Source organism: Amblyomma mixtum, chromosome 1, assembly GCF_055824585.1.
Source record: "Amblyomma mixtum isolate Tamu chromosome 1, ASM5582458v1, whole genome shotgun sequence".
NCBI lineage: Eukaryota > Metazoa > Arthropoda > Arachnida > Ixodida > Ixodidae > Amblyomma > Amblyomma mixtum.
This window is the reverse complement of record NC_143012.1, coordinates 175094426-175115585: the sequence shown is the minus strand read 5'-3', so window position 1 is coordinate 175115585 and position 21160 is coordinate 175094426. Positions and strand designations below refer to the sequence as shown.

Here is a 21160-nt window from a genome sequence, read left to right as displayed (position 1 = left end):
TCGCCTATTTGGGCACCCCAAACTCAGTGCGCTGCAGCCGAGAGAATCACAATTTGAGAAATCTAAAAACTGATGCGGATATATGGTCAGCTATAATAAGGGGCATTACTGTAACTGGTAAAAAGTTAAATATTATATATTAATTTACAAGCCTGCGGGTTAAATAAATATCTTAGCTGTATTTAATCTATTTAAAAAATTGCCACATCTTCAGTGAAACACTCTGTAGGCCATCACTTTTGGACTAATTATAGCTTGTAGAGTACCTTCTCGAAGATAAATTAGGATTGGCATATATATGTTGCAATTGAAAACTCTCACAGCCACCTGCTGAGTTAATTTGATTTTTATTTTTTTGTTTTTGCAGTACACGCTTGAGTTATTTTCTTCTTCAGTGACTACTACACATTTCACATTGCAGTAAAAACCAGTTCAACTGCAAATGTCGGTGCACATACTACGACACATTTCGCTAGTGATTACTTCTCTGCTGCAAGCGATCAACCTGTGCCAGCTCGCCCCGTTACCCATGCTTCTGGCCGAAAACCTCAACTGCAGCCATGGAATCAGCATTCTTGAATATGCATGACATCTGTGGTCATGTTGTCCAGGTGGTGATGTACGTGATTTGTGTGCATCTGGGAGAGACAATATGAAGTTAAATTTTTTTGGGCTATACATATGTGTGTACGACCTAAAGCGAGAGTTGAGTGTGCACTCAAGTGTCCACATATAGTTGTTAAATGCACCAGAGCATCGAATGCAACCAAACACAATGCTGCAGAGTTTTTCATAGGACCGCAAAAAAAAAAGTAACAGCCAGGAAACGTAGCAGATGAATGTTTAGCGTGAAAAAAAATTGTACACTGTTGCCTGCAGTTTTTTTTATTATTATGACGTGTGCGCCATATCCTTTTCTGGAATTAGCAAGGCTGTGTGGTTCTCAGGATCGTTCTGCATGAGCAAAGAAGACCAAACAACACAAGTGATGAGTGTGCCATTTTTTCCATGATGCTATGCTAACTATATATATAGCTCAAATTTCGATTCCGCTTCTGAGCAGCTGTCTGTGGTAGGCTTTTAGCAGCTAAGAGGGAGCATGCCTAGAGCGTGCGAAGGTGCGGTACGCGCGCTCCTCTTCGCTGTTATCGCGGTGGCCACATTAATCCCATAGGATCATCGCCTATTGGAATCTCGAAATTGTGTATCTTAAGGTGCAGGTGACAAGTATAAAGCGGATGCCAGAAACAAAACCGTCGGAGCCAACGCGCGCAACTGCATCTCGTGTGCCGTCTGCCGCGGCATAGTTTCGTTTTCGCGCGTTAGGGTCGTTCGTGCTGGCATCACAGCGGCGATGTAACTGGTAGCGGGGTTCTACTCGAGGTTTGTTTTGCAGAAAAAAAAAAATCAATTCTTCCACTTCTGCGGAACAACATATAACGCGTACTTCCATCTCGTATCGATATCACCGTTTCGCTGTACCGCACGCAAGCACCACGATCAGTGCTTTTAGTGGCAAAACCTATTGTGCTCGACCATTCCTCAAACACACGCACTCACGGTGAACTCTCGTCGTTTCGTGCTCGCTTTCTTAGTTCAAACTTTTGGTCAAATTCTATTCGAACTGAGGGTGCCAAGAGTGGACACGTGTGTGCGGCACGGTGGTTTTGTAGCCGCGTGCTGCTCTCTTTGAGCAGTCTTATATTTATGTTTGTTGCGAGTAAACTTGTGAGATTTGCGCCAAGACTTTTGAAGACGAGGCAAGGACCATCACGTTTAGAGCCAAATTGTGCGCGCGCCATAAAAAGGATATATATCGTTGCAACGCCAAGCGCCAATTGTCGGGCATAAACAGTTAAGGGTCTGAAAATTTGTTCAAATCATGCCGATTTGAAATTAAGGGTAAGGGGACCGAAAATAGTTCTTGACACAGAGTTCGGAATAAAGAAAGCCCGACTAGAAAGTTTAATTCATTCACTGGTCTTGTCATTCTTACGCGACCGCTCATCAGCACTGGCAGCATTAGCGTCGCCTCAGAGATGCCACTCGATAGGCCTCGCACGTTCTAAAATAAACTGGCCCCACGTCGTGACAGGAGCGCAGGGAAAAAAAAAAGGAGCTGCAGTGAAGCAGCCGCAAAGACCACAACCCACACCAAGCAACGCGCGCATAGTGCATGTAATGGCCTTTCATAGACTATCGGTCCGGGGGCTGTCGAAAACACGATGGCCGCGTGCAGCACGCTGCATTGCCATGCTTCATCATCGGCCAGGACAGGTAAACTGCAGGGCCGTTGAATAAGCGTGTACTGCCGGCAGTTTTGTCGCACTGAAATACGAGATTTTGACGGGACCGAAGTACCTTTGTGTAAATACCGCAGATTTGAATGAAGCGATTTCCGTGTGTGTACAGTACACACACATACCTCTCGGGCAATAATGGCCCTTAGCAGCTAAGAAAGGTTAGAGCAAGAACAAAATTAAATCTGACATTAATAAGTAATGCGAATTCAATCAGCCACTGTTCTATTTGAGGAAAGATAGGTCAGAAACGGTAAGAGAACACTGTAAATCGAATTTACCAAATATCATTCTAATCATTTAGGGCCCTTTGTTAACAGGTAAAGACCAACATTACCCAGTTTGTGCACCCAAAGCATCACCATGAAAACTGCGTGAAACCCAATTCCTGCTCAAAAATTGCCTTCAAGAGAAATGTAGTTTGCAACAGACTGAAGCTACCGTATAGAAATTGGCAGATGTCTTGAACCTGAAAACAATGGATGAACTAGCCACGTGATGTTTTCCATGTCATGTTGCATGGCATGAATTACCGTGGAAGAGTGTTCTTTATGCTCTTTCAGAGTGCAGTTTAGGGAGATACCAATTTCACTAACTGCGAGCGAGAGCCAAGCGCTACAGAATCTGCCTCATTTGCAGTGGGTTGGAACCCCAGTAGTGCTAGGATGGTTGCCTAGCCTTTTTGAAATACCTACAAAGGCCATTCAGTTAAAAGCACCCAGATTACAATATTCAGCAAGAGCTTTCCTAGCACTGTCAGTGCTGAATGAGGTGGTGGTATAGGCAGAAGCAACCCACATCAAGGGATGGTGCAATCAGAGGTGGTGCTACCTACCTGTAAAAAAAAGTTGAAACTGGTCCCTCCTATGCATCGAAAGTACACGTGCAGCACCCACGAACATTCATTACCTGATCTACATTTTCACGGGGCTTCAGTACCCTTTTAGCAGTAGTCTCAGAGCAGCTTGTCAGTGAAATTTCTTTTCCTCATTAACTTTGTGCAGCATTTTCTGCTGCAGGGGCATAAACAGAAAGGCAATATGCAGCTCTGCAGAGGAAACAAAGTGGAGGCTGGGTATGGTCTCAACCTACTGTTTTGTAACATGATTTTTCTATAGGGCCAACCAAGTTGTTAGTAATCTATTCATATGCTTCATTAATCACCGACAAGGCACGTTGGTAGGAATACTTTATTTGGCACAGCAGTTCTGGCAGCAATGGGTATATTGTAATTCTGCTTGTAGGCCAAGATGCAGACTTGTGAGCATATTCTTGAGCCAGTAGCCTGGAACGATGAATAGGTGCCTTGGACCAGAGAATGCTGCGTCATGCAAGGTCGGTTGCTGCAGTCCCTCCCCTAGTGTCAGCCATATGCAGGGTTGGATGCCATGAAAAGAGAAAACAAAATGGGCAAGCTCAGAAAAGTAAAATGCAACTAATAAACCACCAGGAGAAACCCACAAACAAATGCACACACACAACAAAAAATGGAATGCATGCAAGAGAGAAAAAGATAAGAACATCTCCCAATTGTGTTCAGGAAAGTAAAAACAGTGCTAAATTCTACACAAACCACACAGAAAGACGGACAAGATGGGCACTGCAGTCTTTCTGTGTGGTTTGTGTAGAATTTAGCGCTATTTTTACTTTCCTGAACACAATGTCACACCAACTAGCCCAGCAAAAGGTACTGTTAAACATCGCCCAACAGACTATCGCAGCAGCCTACGCATTCCTGTAGTGGCCTTGTGCATGGACATTTGAAAGACCTTAAAAAAAAAAAAGGATAAAAGCAACATAGTTGAAGATGTGCTGGAAGAACCACACACAAAAAAGTGTGCACAGACCTCAAGAGAGAATGAAAATAGTCAAGACAAACAACGGAAGGTTTTCACTGGGTCAGACCAGTACTAATTAAGAGAATGAAATTATCAGGTTTCAAGTCTTGGCAGTTAAGCTTGGCCAACCCACAACACTGCCGCATTTCCTTTTGCAGCTTCCGACGCTGGCACACAGGAGGTCAAAAGCTCCATATACTAAACCCAAAACCTTAAAATGGGGGGACACCAAATTTTTGGTTGGCGTCTTTGTTTCAAATATTGCATTGCCCCAGGGCACATATGACACATGCTGCATGATTCATATATGCACTATAAATAATTTATTACCGTGTTACTTATAATGAGCGGTTTCGCTTTCTGAGCGCCGGGGTGTGTTATGACGTCACTCCCAAGAGCATCCACCCTGGTCACGCGGGCTCCAAAAGTAGACAAAGGGACTGCTGCGTCGTCTGCTCTCGTACACATGCTGTGCATAGCAGGGCTTTTCGAATTGCCGGCCGGTACTACAATATGCTTAGCAAAGCCAAGCGAGTGAGGGGCAACGTTGAGTTCTGAAACCAAGCAGCTCACTTGGGACGATCTCAGTCCGAATACGTGATTTCAGCGTTGTATTTAGCTTTGGAACACTCTGCCAATTCCAAAAGGATAAAAGGGTGCAACAATTTCTGGGAGTCTTTTTGGTGATCTCGCGAGTATATTGTGCATTCACAAGCAGATAAAATTTGTTTTGTACAATGCATTTTTAAAATAAATATTTGCTTTCCTTGTGCTTTGCTGCGTATGAAATTAGAGCTAGTTCTCAGCAATGCTCCTGTTCCCGTTGCAGCTTGGATAAGCCCTTGTGATCTAGATGCCAACTGAAAGCAGCATCTGCTTGCATTGGATGAAATGCACCCAGTGCAGTGCATTGCTGCTATCCATATTGCACATAAAATAAGAATCTAATCCCACTCAAACAAATATCTTTCCGCGTGGTTTACATAGTCGAGTTTCCTTGCGGTGTGCACGGAATAACAAAAATCTGCGGACAAAAAGACTAAAATGTAGCCGTTAAATATGCTATCTAGGCGAGCTGAAGCATTCAACAAAGAAAATTAAAACTGGGCGTCCAGCAAGCTACACATTTTGAATCCCCGACGGCCGAAGCGAGAAACATAGTGGCGATAATAATGGACAGTATACATGATCAATTCACAGAAAAAAAGTAATGAAGCTGCATTGAAAAGAGATTTGCTTCCCCTGTTTGAGAAAGCTCCTTTTACGAAGTCCATCTCTTTATTATAGGTGGCTACCCTTTTCTTTATTCTTCCCAGCATTTGATGTTCTCTACCAAGTGTGTGGCAACATCAATTTTTTCATTTTGAAGCAGATAATAGCAATAAAATTCACGGCAAATACAATTGAATATTCTAGAGTAGTTCAGCAGATATCAATACAGATAGTTAAAATTACAATAAAAACATGTTTCCTCAAAATGCAGCAATGAAACGGAATATTCTACACCAATATTTTACTTCTCATAATTTATCACATCCTAATGCTTATTGAGCATCTCAGTGAATGAGGGGAAATCATGTAGAATTGTAAAATTTGCCTAAAGCATAACTGTGTGCAGGGAAAAACCTGACAGCTTGAATTTGTAAGGTGGCAAGTGGAGATGCTCTTGCCACAGTTCACACTGAAAAGGCGTATGACGTGATGTGGCACACTGCTGAGAAACAAAAGATTACACGGAAAATCAATGAACAGCAGCTCAAGCTACAACGCGAGTGAGAGCTTTAACAAGACTGCGTCTTCCACGCTGCCTCGTGACGCCTAGAGACAGATCCAACCGTGAAATGCTGTCCCAGATGCACTATTCTTAACGGGACATGGCCCGCTTAACTTTTGTGTATGGGTTTCACCACACTGGAATCCCTAGCCATAACGGGCCCACAGATGCTGGCACATTTCAATTCGGAATCTGTGCAGCAATTTCGGCAGCTGTTTTCCTTCTCACCTGACGAAAAGTGCCTCAGTGATCTGGGCTCTTAGATTTGGAAGTTTCTTAAAATTATGCTCACAAGTTTCTGCTCTCTTTTAATGGTTTATAAGAGTGGTGGCCATATGTGCTTTTACAGAAGAAACAAAGAGCAGCACTTTGAGAAAATGCTGGAAAATTATCTAAACGAAACACTCTGCATGCTTTCAGGGGATTCATAAACTGCTCATTGTACTGCCAGAGATTATTTCAGGCTTTCAAAGGTTGGTTTTTCCATCAGTGAAAAGTACTGCCGTTTCCTGCCTTTCCAATGAAGGCACCCTGTGCTCACACTGGCATCCCTTCCGACAGCAGCAATGCCATGGGACAAGCACCAAGAGATTTCCATAAAAAATATCAGCTTCCTATGACCTTATCACAGCTCAAACCACAGAGAAACTAGCCTGTTTGTTTCTGCAATGGCCCACAAGATTGACGAGGCCTGAGAGCAAGATTTTCAGATTGATTTTGATGCCACGCTAGGGTGGCGTGGCTTTTTGCATGAGTACACTGAAAGTGCATGAATTCTGCACATTGCTATGACTACGGCTTATTCCACAGAAAATACTTTTGAATGCAGCTATGTCCATTCGTATGCACCAGCACAAATTTACTCTCGAGTCCGGGAACCTGTACAGAATGAACCAGTACATACAATGCTCACATCATGGACGACAAGAAAGACACCCAAAACAGACAGGCTGCCATGCCTCACACATGTTAGAAGCAAAAATATGCCACGCCAATGTGAACAGACCGTGTGCTGGGCACTCATACCGCTGAAACTTGCGGCAGAACACTGCGTTAATTTCAGTCAGTCCTTCACACCCTGTAAAGCCATCACAGCCCTTCAGAGAAATATAGCAGACCCTTGCTATTCTGTTCTCGGTTCGTGTAATCTGCCGTATACAAACCCAAAAATTATGCGTGTTACACTATTTTTCTTCACAATATAAATCCTGGATAACTTTCTGAAACGATTCCCCGGTGTACATGTCCATAATTTCGTCAAATTCTGACGGCACGGTGCATTCATTGACTAAGAAGAAATGCCAGCCAAGCTAGTCATCATTTTTCGATACTTTGCCCAAATGCACCTGAGCACTGCGAAGAAGGCTATGAAAAAAAGCAAGGAGACAAAGCATCTTAAGAGCAGCGGCGGCTCCTCCACACTACACAAATGCAATGGGACAAAGTATCAAAACGCCAAGGAATAGTTGATGGACTGGACGTGCCATGAAGCTCCAGCCCCATGAAAAACGAAAATATGGAAAGAACTTGCAAGCGCTAGAAAAAGAGCTTTCCAAAATTTGTGCCAGCACACACACACACAAAACTTTTAATGAAGTTAAAGTGCCAAAAAATGTCAGGGATTAGGAAATGGCGCAAAACCTGGACATGGAGACAATCACGAGCAGACCAGCAATCAAATTTTTCAAAGCTCCTAATTCAAGCTTCTTGCATAAAACAGCACTTGCAACATCCAAGAAAAAAAATAATAAAAGAAGGAGACAAAAAACCGTGGGGGAGGGGGGAAGGTGGCAAAAAAATTTGCAGACACCATCGCGTCAGGATTTAGCATTCATTGAAAAGCAGAGTGCAATCACCTTGAAATCAGTGGGTGGCCAAGCAACTGCCTAGGGAATTTCTCAGTGCCCTTAAGTCCTTACGCAAATGATACACACCACCCAGCTTGCCATATGTGACAATGCCCATGGGAAAAATGAATATTACACACCACACAGCATGTGGAGAGGAGGGAATGGCCACGAGCATTTTGGAGCAGTCTTTGCCGCAAGCCAAAATTCCATTAGGAGCAGTTTTCCAGTTTTGTAGCAGGTGACCAATACTGAGAGAAGGTAAAGGTACGGATATGCCAAAGTTTAAAAAACTACTGGCTGCACAGTTTTTTTAAAATGCATATTATTTAAAAGGAAAGTTCATGAGTGCTTTAATGCATACGCCACACTGACATAATAAGACATGTTGCTGACATGCCTAGGCTACTTGCAGCTGCTTGACGCATCTGGAAAGAGAGAACTCTTCCCTCCCATTGCAAGGAGAGGGGGGTGCCAGCCTGTCCCCACCACACCCGAGGCTCGTCACTAACCTGTTTGCAGGTGCTGGTGTACGAGCAGCCACGACCCTAGCCATGCAGATGTGCCACTGCTATAGCTACTGCTTATCGCTGTCACATGACTTGGCCTTTCTGCAGCAGATTTCAGTTTTCCTCCATGCGCCGCACCTATCATTGCTGCGTTGCCGGCTGATCTGCGCCACTGTGCAGCTGTGGTCCAGCCCCTTCTCATTGCGTTCTCATATTACCAACGCTGTCATGGATAGCGTGCTTCCCAAATTAAATAAGCTGCAGTGTGTCACATCAGGGCAAAGCTCTCAGTATTGACAGCTACGCTGCCTGTAAAGGGCTCTTTGCAGATGTTCTGCAGCAGGATGGCAGTGTCATCATCCCCATCAGCCTGACTACGCCCACTGCAGGGCAGAGGCCTCTCCCATGTCTCCCTCCTACTAACCCTGTCCTTCGCCAGTTGCGGCCACCGTATTCCCCGCAAATTTCCTATCTCATCCGCCCATTTAACTTTCTGCCGCCCCCTGCTACGATTGCCTTCTTTAAGGACCCTTAAGGACCAGCGGTTATTTTGCCTTCGGATTACATACCCTGCTCAAGCCACATTCGAGGCTGAACGATAGCTATGCAGTTAAAAGGTTTCGAGTGCACATTTTAAAAAATTGATCAGGAATCATTTTTTACCAGGTAAGTGGATATATTCAGGCCGCTTTCAGTTTGGGCATATTGCCGCTTTGCACATAGTTTTTCTGCAGTGCTACGAGGTACGCCTTAATGAGGTTTCACTGTACTTATGAGTAGTAAGGTTGCTGAATTTGATGCGTCTCAACGTGAAATCTGAACTGACTGATACACCTCCTGCAGTGAGGCCCATGACCCAAGTGTAAAGGTGAAGTTCTGATCTACTGCTATGCGATGCATTCAGAACAGGTGCTGCCCTTGATGGCCTCACAGATAACTTTGACAACAATGGTAACACAGACATCAAAGTTTGCTCTCCACCATTGGTGCCACGTTTGATGCTGCTCTAATGTCATTTTCTACAGTGGCCCACTCACAACTCACCTCAATCCTGACGGCGGTGCCAAACCAGCAAACAACCTATAAGTGGTACTGTGCGGATGGATCTTATGGCCATGCCACTGCTCTAATTACATCACACCACTTTCTCTCACTCCCATGGCGACATTCCGAGCAAGTGGGGGAAGGAGGAAGTTGGAGCACCACAAAAGCCAAATGTACAACAGGGACACAATGCAGTGGCCTCGCTCAAAGCTCTAGCCCAGAGCTCAAACAGCACAGGCATGTCTGGCTGAGCTTACAACTTCTGTCACACCCAAGTTGACAGCTCACCAGCCACACACACCGCAACAATCACACACGCCAACAGTGCAAGATCTGGCGATATGATGTTAAGCCATCTGTGCTTTAACCAACCCGAAATTCTTACCACTCAGTCCAGTAGATGACCTCGGTTCTCTCCGGCGATACACCCAGCCATTATTGTTCACAGCTATGGTAAATTATCATTTCAACCTCTCAGATTCCCTCATCAAGAGGCATGAGGGCAATTGATTACTGTTTGGTTCTTCGGACCAAGAGGCATTAAGGAATAACTACAATTTCTGGGTAAACATTCCCTGAAGAGGCCACAGAAAATCCTCCACCAAAGCTGCAAATTATACTGTTTGAACAGAAACTACTTTTTGTTGTTTATTTATCAGTTTATCTGTACCTCAACGGCCCAAAGGCAGCATTACATAAGGGGTGGGCTGACATGTAACCTCCTGCCACAGAATTTTTCACAAAAAGCAAACTGAAGAGCTAAACTGCCCATCCCCATCCTTGAGGCTTTTTTTCCTCTCATAATTCCTGCTGCACTGGAAGCCCTACGTTCGTGCTTGAACCTGAACGCCACACACCCATAGGTGTGCCGCACACATCTTTTATCAGCATAGCGCCACGTAAGATCATGACAATGCCGCATTTGAGGTCAAGAGGTGCAAGTACACAAAACAGTAGGAACGAAACGAAAACACTAATGCTGTGTGAGTCATCCCTGTGCTCTATCTTTTGGCTGCCTCAAAAAGTGAAACTACAACAAATATCGGCTTTTACTTGTGGGGGAAAAAAAAAGAGACAAACATAGAAGGAACAACACAAACAACGCCTCGTCCTTGTCTTCCCATGTGTTCTTCAAATATGGGAACTACTCCCTCGTTCAGCTACCTGGCCTACCTACATTCGCCTATGGCTTCTCGCCTCTGCTTATCTCTAGGGGCACAAATGTTCCCGGTTTCACAGCAGGAGGCCCACTTTCAAAATTATAATTTGCTAGATCCATAACAGCCGAGTTACTTTGTTTACTATACAGGCAGGCTTTGTTCACCTGGGGTCTGCAGGTGAAAGCCATGTTGAGAGTTAATGTTCCCACGTTTTCTTTGTTTTTTCTTTCTACTTGACAGCCAGGGCGAAAAACTGCCACTCACCCGTGCAAAGCAAATGGCCACATAATCATCATTACCACAATGACCTGTCACTAGGGAGTAATTACTCATTGGCATCCACCCGAGCGCAGCCATACGGCTACAAAGGAAAGCTATACAGCTTTCTCAGAAACTTCGTAGTTAAAGAAAAATTCGTCCTACTCCACCTTGGGGGATTCCCCTAAACATTTGACCAACACTGTTCCCACTTCGAGTTATTGATCAATTCGATCTCGCCCTACCATAACCTTGCCGTCCTGGTTAGCTCAATTGGTAGAACGACTGCTCCGGTGTAGCGGTGGTCCTGGGTTCGAACCCCGGACAAGGACGAATTTTTCTTTAACTACGAAGTTTCTGAGAAAGCTGTATAGCTTTCCTTTGTAGCCGTATGGCTGCGCTCGGGTGGATGCCAATGAGTAATTACTCCCTTATTACAAATCTACTCCACCTTGGGGGATTCCCCTAAACATTTGACCAATGACCTGTCACACACTGCAACAGTGCCTTGTGAGCTTTATGCAACTCACAAGCTTCCAAAATATCAAAGGACATCACGTTAGCTACGTGGGTCCAAGCACCTTCCCCGTGTAATACCGAAGCTCAGTGCAGGTGGCACAGCACTAGTTTTAAAATTCACAGGAGGTGGAGAGCTCACCTAGTGGCGCCTTAAAGCCTTTGCTGCTTCCGCATTCTATCGTCCCATTTTGTTCAGCCTCTGCGCCAGCAAGAGAACGCCGGACTCGATGCAGGAATCGGGAAGGTCCGTGCCTACAAGTAAACTGCATTTCGGTTTTTCAAGTGCCGTTTTCTGAAATGAAAATAAATTTAAAAGAACATGTTTACGCGCTGCAGACACCAAAGCGTAATCGTTTATCTCGCCGCAATTAGTGCCCCTGTTTCGGAAAGCGGCTCGTATGGATAAACAGCAACACAACTGTAAAATGAACCATTAAATCAGTAATCTATACACTTTTCTATTAGCGGGGGCACAAAAATCGGACCGCGCACAAAACTCACCGCATAAACGGTTAGTTCAACTGGACTGTTGTCAAAAGTTTCCCGCCTTTTTTTCGGGCGCACGCTAAACATGCCTGTTTTACATGACCAAAAGTTACGTTGGGCCGGGCTGACAAAGGGTACAAAAACATACGCAGCGCATATTCTCTTCTGTCGAACTGCACTGAGCTTTTGAGCAGAACTCAGGATAAAACAGACGAGTCTCACCTTTAGGGCCTTTGTGTCCACTGCCGGGCAAGCGGGCTCAGTGCTAGTCCTGGTGATCTGCAAACACAAAATATTCGGGCGCAAGGAAGTTCAAATGAAATGCCGAATGCATTATAACGGGCAATCACTCAATACATACAGTACATACATACCAAAAGACAGGAAGAACAGAGAAATTGCTCACGGGCAACACGAGCGCGCGTAGCTCCCACCGTCCAGCCATTCTCCTACTGCAAGCAATGCTTGGCTCGGCTGTAGCTCGGCTCAAACATGACAAAAACAACAAAAAAATGGCCGGACGTGGCGTCATTTTTCAAACCGGATGCGAAGTCACGGGTGAAAATAACGCTTGCGTTATTGCGACCGGGTCGCAGGAGACACTTCCGTTCTGCAGTCACAACCAACGTTTCTAGATAAAGACAGTTGGAAAACTCTGTGCGGGTATGCGGCCCCTTTCTGTCGCCGATTTCATCTCAAAGAGATGCGAGCGCCATCTCTTGGGTGGTGGGAGTACCGCGTTTGTTTTCTATGGTCTCCGTGACCACCTCAAGCATCGGTACTTTAACATCGCGCTTGATCTCAGAGGCCACGATTTCTCTTCACCGCCGCGGCGCCCATTGGCTCATTGCATTGCGCCCATTGCGCTCTACGTCTGGGGTACGTGAGGTAAGGATGCTCGAGGTTGAGCTTTTGGCTGTAAATATCGGAAAAAATTGGAAGCCCTTCTTTCCGCGGTTTAGAGAAACATGACGTACCGATTGCCTCATCGTAGTTTATGTTGATTATATTATCTAAAAACGTTGAACTGGGAGTAGCAGACGACGCGGTCATCCTAAAGCGACCGCAGCGCCACCGCGTAGACGGCGATCGCGAGGGGCCGCTCGGCTCCCTGGCTCGCCGGCGAAGTTTCCCAACTGTCTTAATCTAGAAACGTTGGTCACAACGCAGACGCTGACTGCATCCTACCCTCCCCACATCCCCTTCGTTCCCCCTCCCCTTCCCCTGGACGCCAAGATAGTAGAGATCCCACAACTAAGGGTAACATAACTCACATCCGGTATCCTCTCAACAGAATACCCCAAAGCAACCAGCACCACATTTTCGGGCCTCTAGAATTTCACCTTAATCGAAATTCAGCCGCCCGGTGGCGCCCGGTGCGGTTCGAGTGTCCACCGAGATATGCGAGACAGTTCCCTAGAAATTTCTAGGGACCCCACAGTTATGCGTCATTTCCTTTCCTGAAAAACCAACTTTCAACCAATTTTTTACTTCTTCGAGGCTTGTCCCCATCGCCCGTCGGGTTATTGTTCTGCGCATGCGCACTGGAGCCATGTTATTCCCCTATGCCCTTAAGCGATAGAAAACTCGCTACTTCTGTGAAAAAGTCATTTAAAGGGTCAGTCTACTGAATTTTATCGACCATATTTTCTTTGCGGCAACCGATAGCTCTTTACTCAAATTACCGTTTAGCCAGCTGTGGTGCCAAGAAGTGCAGTAGAACATTTTAAAATAGAATTTATTGATGTGGGAACACGTCTGTATGAGATGGTAGTCTCATCTGGCAACCATCTGGATTTCCGCCGCGCGGCGACCAACATGGCGGCGCCCGTCGAAGCCGGACCTCTCGCTTCGGACTGAATTCTCGTTGTTGCTGCCTTTTTCAGTGAGTTCACTGGTCATAAATGAGGCGCCGGTCTTTCGCTTCGTCTCATCTCGCCATAAGAAAACATATAAGAGATAAATTTGCTTTATTTTAATAATTAGAGTGACGATTCTGCCGTTCCTAGGCTTAAGTGGAGAGTCGGTTTGTTTACAGCAATGGTTCCCGTCCTGACAACCAGATGGCGCCACTATAGGCTGAGTTTATTTTTGCGTCTCTACTAGCATACGCTGAACTAAAAGTGGGAATGTGTCTGCGTTTTGCGTACGTGTAACTATAAATATTCATGTGATTTACAGAAAAAGCGAGCGGTACGCCTTCTACTGTTTACTAGAACAAAACGTGCGTTTTTCTGACATTGGAGCATACAAATGGTACGTAGTATATTCACTTATGCTTCTACAAAAAAAGACTACCACCTTCTTGAACAAAATGAACGTTTGGGGTCGCCACAATGCATTTTTAGACGACTTTTAACGCCGAAATAAAATATAAATTCCTGCCTAAACCGCGAGCAGTTCCCTCGTTATTGATGTTATAGGGTGCCAACTACCAGAATATGCCATTATTTATACACTAATCTCGGTGAGTAGACTGACCCTTTAAGCCTTCAAAGATGGCGAGCTCTACCATATCGGCCTCAAGCCGTCGCCGAGACATTCGGGGGTGTAGCTCAGATGGTAGAGCGCTCGCTTAGCATGCGAGAGGTACGGGGATCGATACCCCGCACCTCCAGTACTTTTGTTAATTTTTTATTTCTTTTTTTTTACCCCTTCTAAGAAAACACGGTTCTAAACCGCAAGCTGGAGGGCAGAGACGAGTGCACATTGGCCCTGAGAGTCTAATGCCGCGTGGGGAAAACCAACGCACTGAAAACGGATCATGCGGTGAATATATACCACAAGACAACAGAGACGACCGTAGCTATTCTTTATTGTCATGAGCCTTCGGCGGAAATTGAAAAATTGAAAATGAGTTTTGAGGAAAGGAAATGGCGGAGTATGGTGTCACGTATCTCGGTGGACACCTGAACCGCGCCGTAAGGGAAGGGAGGAAGGTAGGAGTGAAAGAAGAAAGAGAGAAGAAAGACAGGTGCCGTAGTGGAGGTCTCCGGGATAATTTCGACCACCTGGGGATCTCTAGCGTTCACTGACATCGCACAGCGCACGGGCGCCTTTTGCGTTCCGCCTCCATCAAAACGCGGCCACCGCGGTCTGACAGCGAGCCGATGTTGGTCGAGCGCGACGAGTGGCGAGAGGAGAATCAGCTTCGGTGCGCGTAACATCCGGGCCCCGTAGTCACAGCCAGTCGAGGTGAGGTATTCAGTTAAGCGGTATAACTAATTAATCGTTGTTTGCACTATTACGTCACTGAAGAACTTTCAGGCTGTTAAAAAATTACTTTGGTTAATCACATGACAGAGATAACTTTAAGACACTAATTTCCCAGTGACCAAACTCCGCCACAGTTAGCCGAAATCTTTGAGATTTAAAAAGTACACAAAAAACTATGGAGATCAATGTGGAGAAATTTCGGTATTTCGAACAAATCACAGAAAAAAAAAACCCAGCTGAAAAAGAGAAACACACAAGTAGAGAACAACACAGCACAAAGGCTGTTCTCTCCTTGTGTGTTCGTCTTTTTTGGCTGGTCTTTCTTCTTTGACATGCCATACAAAACAGGCCCACCATTCTGATCTGCTTCCAACATACGGTCTGCAAGCTTTACACGCCGGCATCCACGACTTCGTAAAACCACTATGTGCCTGATTTCAAGTATTATTTTCGTTTAGGGACCGACAAAGTTGCATGCATGCGGTATTTCAGCCAGCAGGCTTGTAATCACGAAAAAAATAAATAAAGGGGTAAAAAGACATGGTTGAAGAAATGGCCAAGGAAGATTAGCTATTATTAACTAGGGCGGGACATGTAGGTTCGTGTGTTGTAGCCTCTAGGCTCCACCTGCCAGGGTGGGCAGTTTGCTCACTATCCGGTGGGCACGTTGTGATGACGCTGCAAGGTCACGTGACCTAGGTGACCCTCCTGCCCCCTAGGTTTCTTCCTTGGGTCACTTGCAAAAGCCATGCCCGTTATGTTTCGCTCACAACGCCGTCGCCGACACCGACAACGCCTACGTCGTATTTCCTGGGCAACGGTGCCTTTAACACTGTCGCGTTAAAATGCTTCCTATAGCCTACTTTCTTTTTTATTTTTTTCCTGCTTTTTTATGCGAAGCATATTGCTAGAGCTACCACTCACGCCGTCGCCGTGGGACCCCCACGTGACACCGTGACGTCACACCACGTGACATCGGATGAGAGAGCCGGCCTCCACCTCGCGCCGTCGCCGTGGGACCCCTAGCCGTCACGCCACGTGACACCGTGACGTCACACCACGTGACATCGGATGAGAGAGCCGGCCTCCACCTCGCGCCGTCGCCGTGGGACCCCTAGCCGTCACACCCGCGCATTCCCGCGCATTTCGAACGCGCGTTCACACTCGGTGTAGGTGAAACGCTCGCTCCACCGGGCAGGCAGACGCGGCTTCCGTGGCAATCCAGGCGCTCACCCAACGCGCGTCTCGGGGTTAGTCGGCGTTCCGCTGTAGCCATGCCGTTGTCTTCCCCCACGACGAAGGCTTCTAGTGGCTGTATTAAAATGACCAAGTATTCAACCAAGGAAAGCCATGTATTACTAAGCCTAGCCACTAATATGCTTCGCATTCCCCAGGCTTAGCCAAGCTGAGCCTCAGCAATTTTTCTTCTCGGCCTAAGAAAAACTAGTCGCTTTTCAGAATGCCGATACACGACGTTGCGTTACTTTAAAGACATTACTGTAAACTATTGTCTGTATCAATCTATTTTTCCTGTCATAAGCCCATATGGCTTTATTTCGTTCACCTATGTTCCAGAGGCAGTTTTATCTGCGTTTACTTTATTTTTTTGTTTTTGTTGTCATGTTATGTGGTGCAGCGTCATCACCTCTTACAATAATCTTAGCGGTACAGGTTCCGTTACGTCACGACGTATAGATTTAAAAAGTGGGCCCGTGGATTTGTTAAGCTGTTGCAAAACAGCTTTTACCTCTGTTGCCCTGCGTCCTGTAGTCCACTGTTAAGGTTTGGTTTAGTTTATGGGGTTTAACGTCCCAAAGCGACTGAGGCTATGAGAGACGCCGTAGAGGAGGGCTCCGGAAATTTCGACCACCTGGGGTTCTTTAACGTGCACTGACATAGTACACGGGCCTCTAGAATTTCTCCTCCAAAGAAATTCTAGCCGCTGCGGCCGGGATCGAACCCGCGTCTTTTGGGTCAGCAGCCGAGCACCATAACCGCTTAACCAAAGCGGCGGCGTAGTCCATTGTTAATTAAAGCATGCCTCGTTACCTAAAAAGAAAGCTAAACATCAGAAAGCATTATGAACTCTATAGAATTTTGCTACCTGGATTGGAATGGAGTGAAACATTAAAAAGCTGATTTTATTTACTCTTGTAATTGGCTAGCGCAGTCGCACCACACGCCGTGGACCGTGGCCCAATGCACCAACCATAGGCGAGCACAGGGTTCTCCATTAAGGGAAGCAAAGTTTCACCAGAACGCAACCCCCCCCCCCCTTCCAATTCTAGCTGCCACAACTAACCTGCCGAAACATGGTTTAGGTTGCTATTGTCAACCATTTTTCATAAAAACTGAAGTTCTTGGTCGCTGGCAAGGGCGCTTATTGAGGAGTCATTCATTCATAAATTGGGAAGCGATAAGTGCGTCAGTGACACGTCGGTTGAATTGTTAGGAAAAGAATTTACTGCTAAATGCTGAGTAATCTCTTCGGTCTTGCTTTTTGGAAGTTGGGCAGCTGCTTCCTGTTTTTATTTTCATACTTCTTTGATCGTTTTTTTAGCGCCCAAATTATCTTAGGTCACTTTAGGTCTTGATATCTAGCCGCATCCTCAAATCGGTGGATAGCTGGGCTGCGCGCTTGATTCCTCGAGCAAGTCGACTTGATTCCACTTTTTTCAGCTGCAATTTAGCGCTCGTTCTGTGAGTCCCTCTCATGTCCTTGTTTCTCTCGCGCTAATCCCCCTCCCAAACCACACCAGCAGAACGTTCGTTTCTTAGTTGTACCTTACTACAGCATCTACACTTCCACCATGTGCAAAGGAATAGAATAGAATTAGCGTAGAATTAGAATATATAATTGAATTGGAATTAGAGTGGAATTGGACTAGAATATAAATAGAATTCGAGAGTTCTCGCATTAATCGCACGTAAGTTGTTTAAGTGCCCCCGGTAATTTTTATTATTCACACGTCTACAGAAGTTCAGTGATCAGTATACCGCATAATGTCATAAGATTACCCCTGTTGGCATAATCTGGTTGTATATATTGGTGGCGCGGTCCGCTCACTACACGCTCTGTAACGACAGTTCCTCTCCGCAGAGGAGACTCCAGCCAGCTGGTCCAATGACCTACACGTTAAGCAACGTTAAGCAATTCGCATATTACACCATGATTAGACCAAAACTTGAGCATGCATGCACTGTTTGGGATCCTCACACAAAGACTTACATTAATGCCCTTGAAAGAATTCAGCGCAAAGCTGTTCGGTTTATATTTTCTAAATATCGCACCGCTGACTCACCATCTGCTCTGTTGCTTCAACATAATATACAGTCCCTTGAAGCTCGGCGTAGAATACTAACGTTAAGATTTTTCTTTCTACTGAAAAATTATAAATGGCTCCCCATTTGTATCTCCAATCGATAACGTCCAGGTCAACAAGAAACGGGCCCACTGAACCGCTAAAACCTTACTTTGCCAGAACTAACATATTCAAAAGGATTGCGAATGCTCCTGCTTTTGTCAACTGTTACAATACTAAGTAAAGCCGAAAGTTGGACGAGTTGGTGACGTTCATGATGTAAAAAATAGCGCGAAGGAAAAAAGAAAGACGGACAGGACGACGCAGACAAGCGTTTGTCTGCGTCGTCCTGTCCGTTTTGAAGCGAAAGCTTTACTACTTGTACTTTCAAGCCTTTGCCGTGCGAAGGCGGTGCACATGAAATGACCTTTCGCATGACCTCTGTGTGACGTCACGCCGAAGAGCTGGGCGACCATCTCGCGCCGTCTGCGAGTAGTGGCGGTGCCACCACCGGCGGCCTTAGATTGGATTAGATTACATTAGATTGGACTAAATTGGATTTGATTTCATTGGATTTGATTGGATTAGATTACATTGGATTAGATTAGATTACATCGGATTGGATTGTATAACCGATGCATCACCACAAGTCTAACCACAAGCACCACCACCAGCTACACTACCAGCTGAACCATGGCGTAGGTACGGATATTGCTTTCGCAATTACCGTGCTTAACCAAGCTAAGCCACAGCGAATTTTTTCTTGTTTCCTTCGCGCTACTTTTTGCATCATGAACGTTATAATACGTGGTTTTCAAGGACAGCTTTACGGGGTACTCATTGCAACTCGTAACCACTTTTACCTCAGTCGCCTCTCCGCGTTTAAAATATTGTCACGTAGCAGTTGGTACAGGTACCGCCGCGTCTGGGCGGCACAGGAACGCCAACACCGGAAAGATGCGACAGCACACCGAGGCGGCCAGGGTGGAACGTCAAGTTTTTGTCTTCTTCAGTAGCGAACAGCGTGGCGCACGAGCCGCGTGTCGGACAGCCGCCGTGCGGCTATAGTTGTAGACGCGGCAATATATATGACAGGCAAAAATTGTGATAGTTCTGCATGCATGCACAGTACATTTTTACTCGGCCTTGCGAGACAATCGTTGTGGCCATTCCTAGGGCGGGTAATTCAGGCTTGTCACTTTCTCCTGAATGAAGATATTCAGTGCCCACTTCTCCGGAGGAGGCACGCATGGTCGGAACTCTCAACGATACTTTCCATCCCAGCAATCGCTCGCTACTTCATTCGACCATAGTATCGCATTTGGGAGAGTGAAAGCCTATCGTTCGCGTGCCTTAATATCCAACTAAGAACTAGCAACCATTCTGATCGCAAAAAGGTGGAGACTTTGCTTGAAATGCTTGTCATCTGGGTATACCAACCAGTCACAGACTGTGGCCGTATGCGAAGCCTCGGGTGCGCGAACAAGGGGGCAGGTCTGAAAAATTAGCTTTGGTTCAGTGCTGAACCTGGTTAGACAGCGAAAGCTATGACGTATCGGGCAACAACTATAAGTGGCTTGGCGTCTGTAATGTTGAGTGCGTTCCGGACACTGGATAGGCAGCGCACCCGCCACCCTGCCACTCTGGCAGGTGACAGTCAATTGGTTGATCGCGAGAGTTTGCTCACCCAATGAACGCTGCAGCCTATTGCAGCAGTGGCGCGTGTCTGCCACAACGTTGTCAGCGCTAACGCATGCAGCCCACATCTCTCTCTCTCATCACCACACGTACTTATAAGCGCGATTCAGGCATCCATTGACCAAGGGAGCCAGTTATGGGACTTCCTTTCTTGAAGTGTAAAACGCTAACGCCGACGCCAATGAACGCCGACGGCCCATGGCTTCAGGGCCGCGTTTCGGGCACAACGTTGACAACGCCAACGCATACAGCGCACGTCTGTCACTGTTCCAAGAGTACAGTTATGCGTCTTTCCTTTTGCGTTCGAAGCTCAAGGTCATTTGAAGGTGAAAACTAGGCACACAGCGATCGAAGCACGAGGTCCCGTAGTGAAGCTTTCAAAACTTTGATCATGGTGAAATTGCGCTTTGTGGCTTGCCTCGTACTACAACACACGGAATCTCCAGTGTTTGCCCGCCTGAAACATTTCGAACAGTATGATGATTGTAAAACTCTTGTTGTGGACGAGCTCCACAGAACAGCGTGCTCAGTACAAAATGCCGAAGTTGCGTTATTCGCCGACGATATTTGAACCAAGCCGGAGAAAGAGTGACTGGATATATTTTTCCAGTGACTCTGACAAAAGTAAGGTAGGCATCGCCATCTGCGGGGAATACAGAATGATTATTTGTAAGGGTTCTATTTTTCCCCATCAGATGGCAACAGCAGTTTGAAAATTGTCAAGGGCCACGGTACAGTGCACTAGAAGGGGGCAGTGGGCTTACTCACCCGCTCCTTTGACGCAGTCAGCGTCGCATCCGAGAGGTGGCGCCACAGGCAACTTCAATGGAAACTTTGCCTGGAGCTCTCATCTCCTGCTGGTTCTGTTTATTTCAGTTCAAGCCGTCGACAGACCTGTTGGCTTTAATTTTAAAACACTTGAGAGTCTTTGCATTTCTTTAGCAATCAGCGCATTTTTTTAGGCCACATGATATTTCCCACCTCAGTAACTTGCGTAAAAGTACGAGGGCAACTCCATCGGCTTGCTGCTTATCCTAACCGCGAGGAATTTTAACCAAATAAATCGTCGCCGACGGATTTTGCTTTTGCAGAAAGGGCCTTAAAATGTTCCAAATTATCAAGCATTCGTTCAAAATATATATATATATATATATAGTAGAAATCTTGAATTAGAGTATCGGAGATGAAATATACCGTTTCATATCGTGT

The 21160-nt window shown here is 45.9% G+C and overlaps 1 long non-coding RNA gene and 1 other non-coding gene across 3 annotated transcripts; one reads left to right on the top strand and one right to left on the bottom strand.

Annotated features, from left to right (window-relative positions):
- Positions 1–3476: 3476 nt before the first annotated feature.
- LOC149369891 (uncharacterized) lies at positions 3477–12209 on the bottom strand. 2 transcript variants are annotated; one of them, XR_016285466.1, is made up of 4 exons: positions 12142–12209; positions 11958–12014; positions 11389–11541; positions 3477–3657 (listed from the first exon to the last, which is right to left on the bottom strand). It is a non-coding gene; the product is annotated as an uncharacterized LOC149369891 (long non-coding RNA). The 2 variants fall into 2 exon arrangements; XR_016285468.1 differs by having other exon boundaries at positions 12110–12205.
- Positions 12210–14279: 2070 nt separating this feature from the next.
- On the top strand, positions 14280–14352 carry TRNAA-AGC (transfer RNA alanine (anticodon AGC)). The gene has a single exon. It is a non-coding gene; the product is annotated as a tRNA-Ala (tRNA).
- The last annotated feature ends 6808 nt before the right edge of the window (positions 14353–21160 follow it).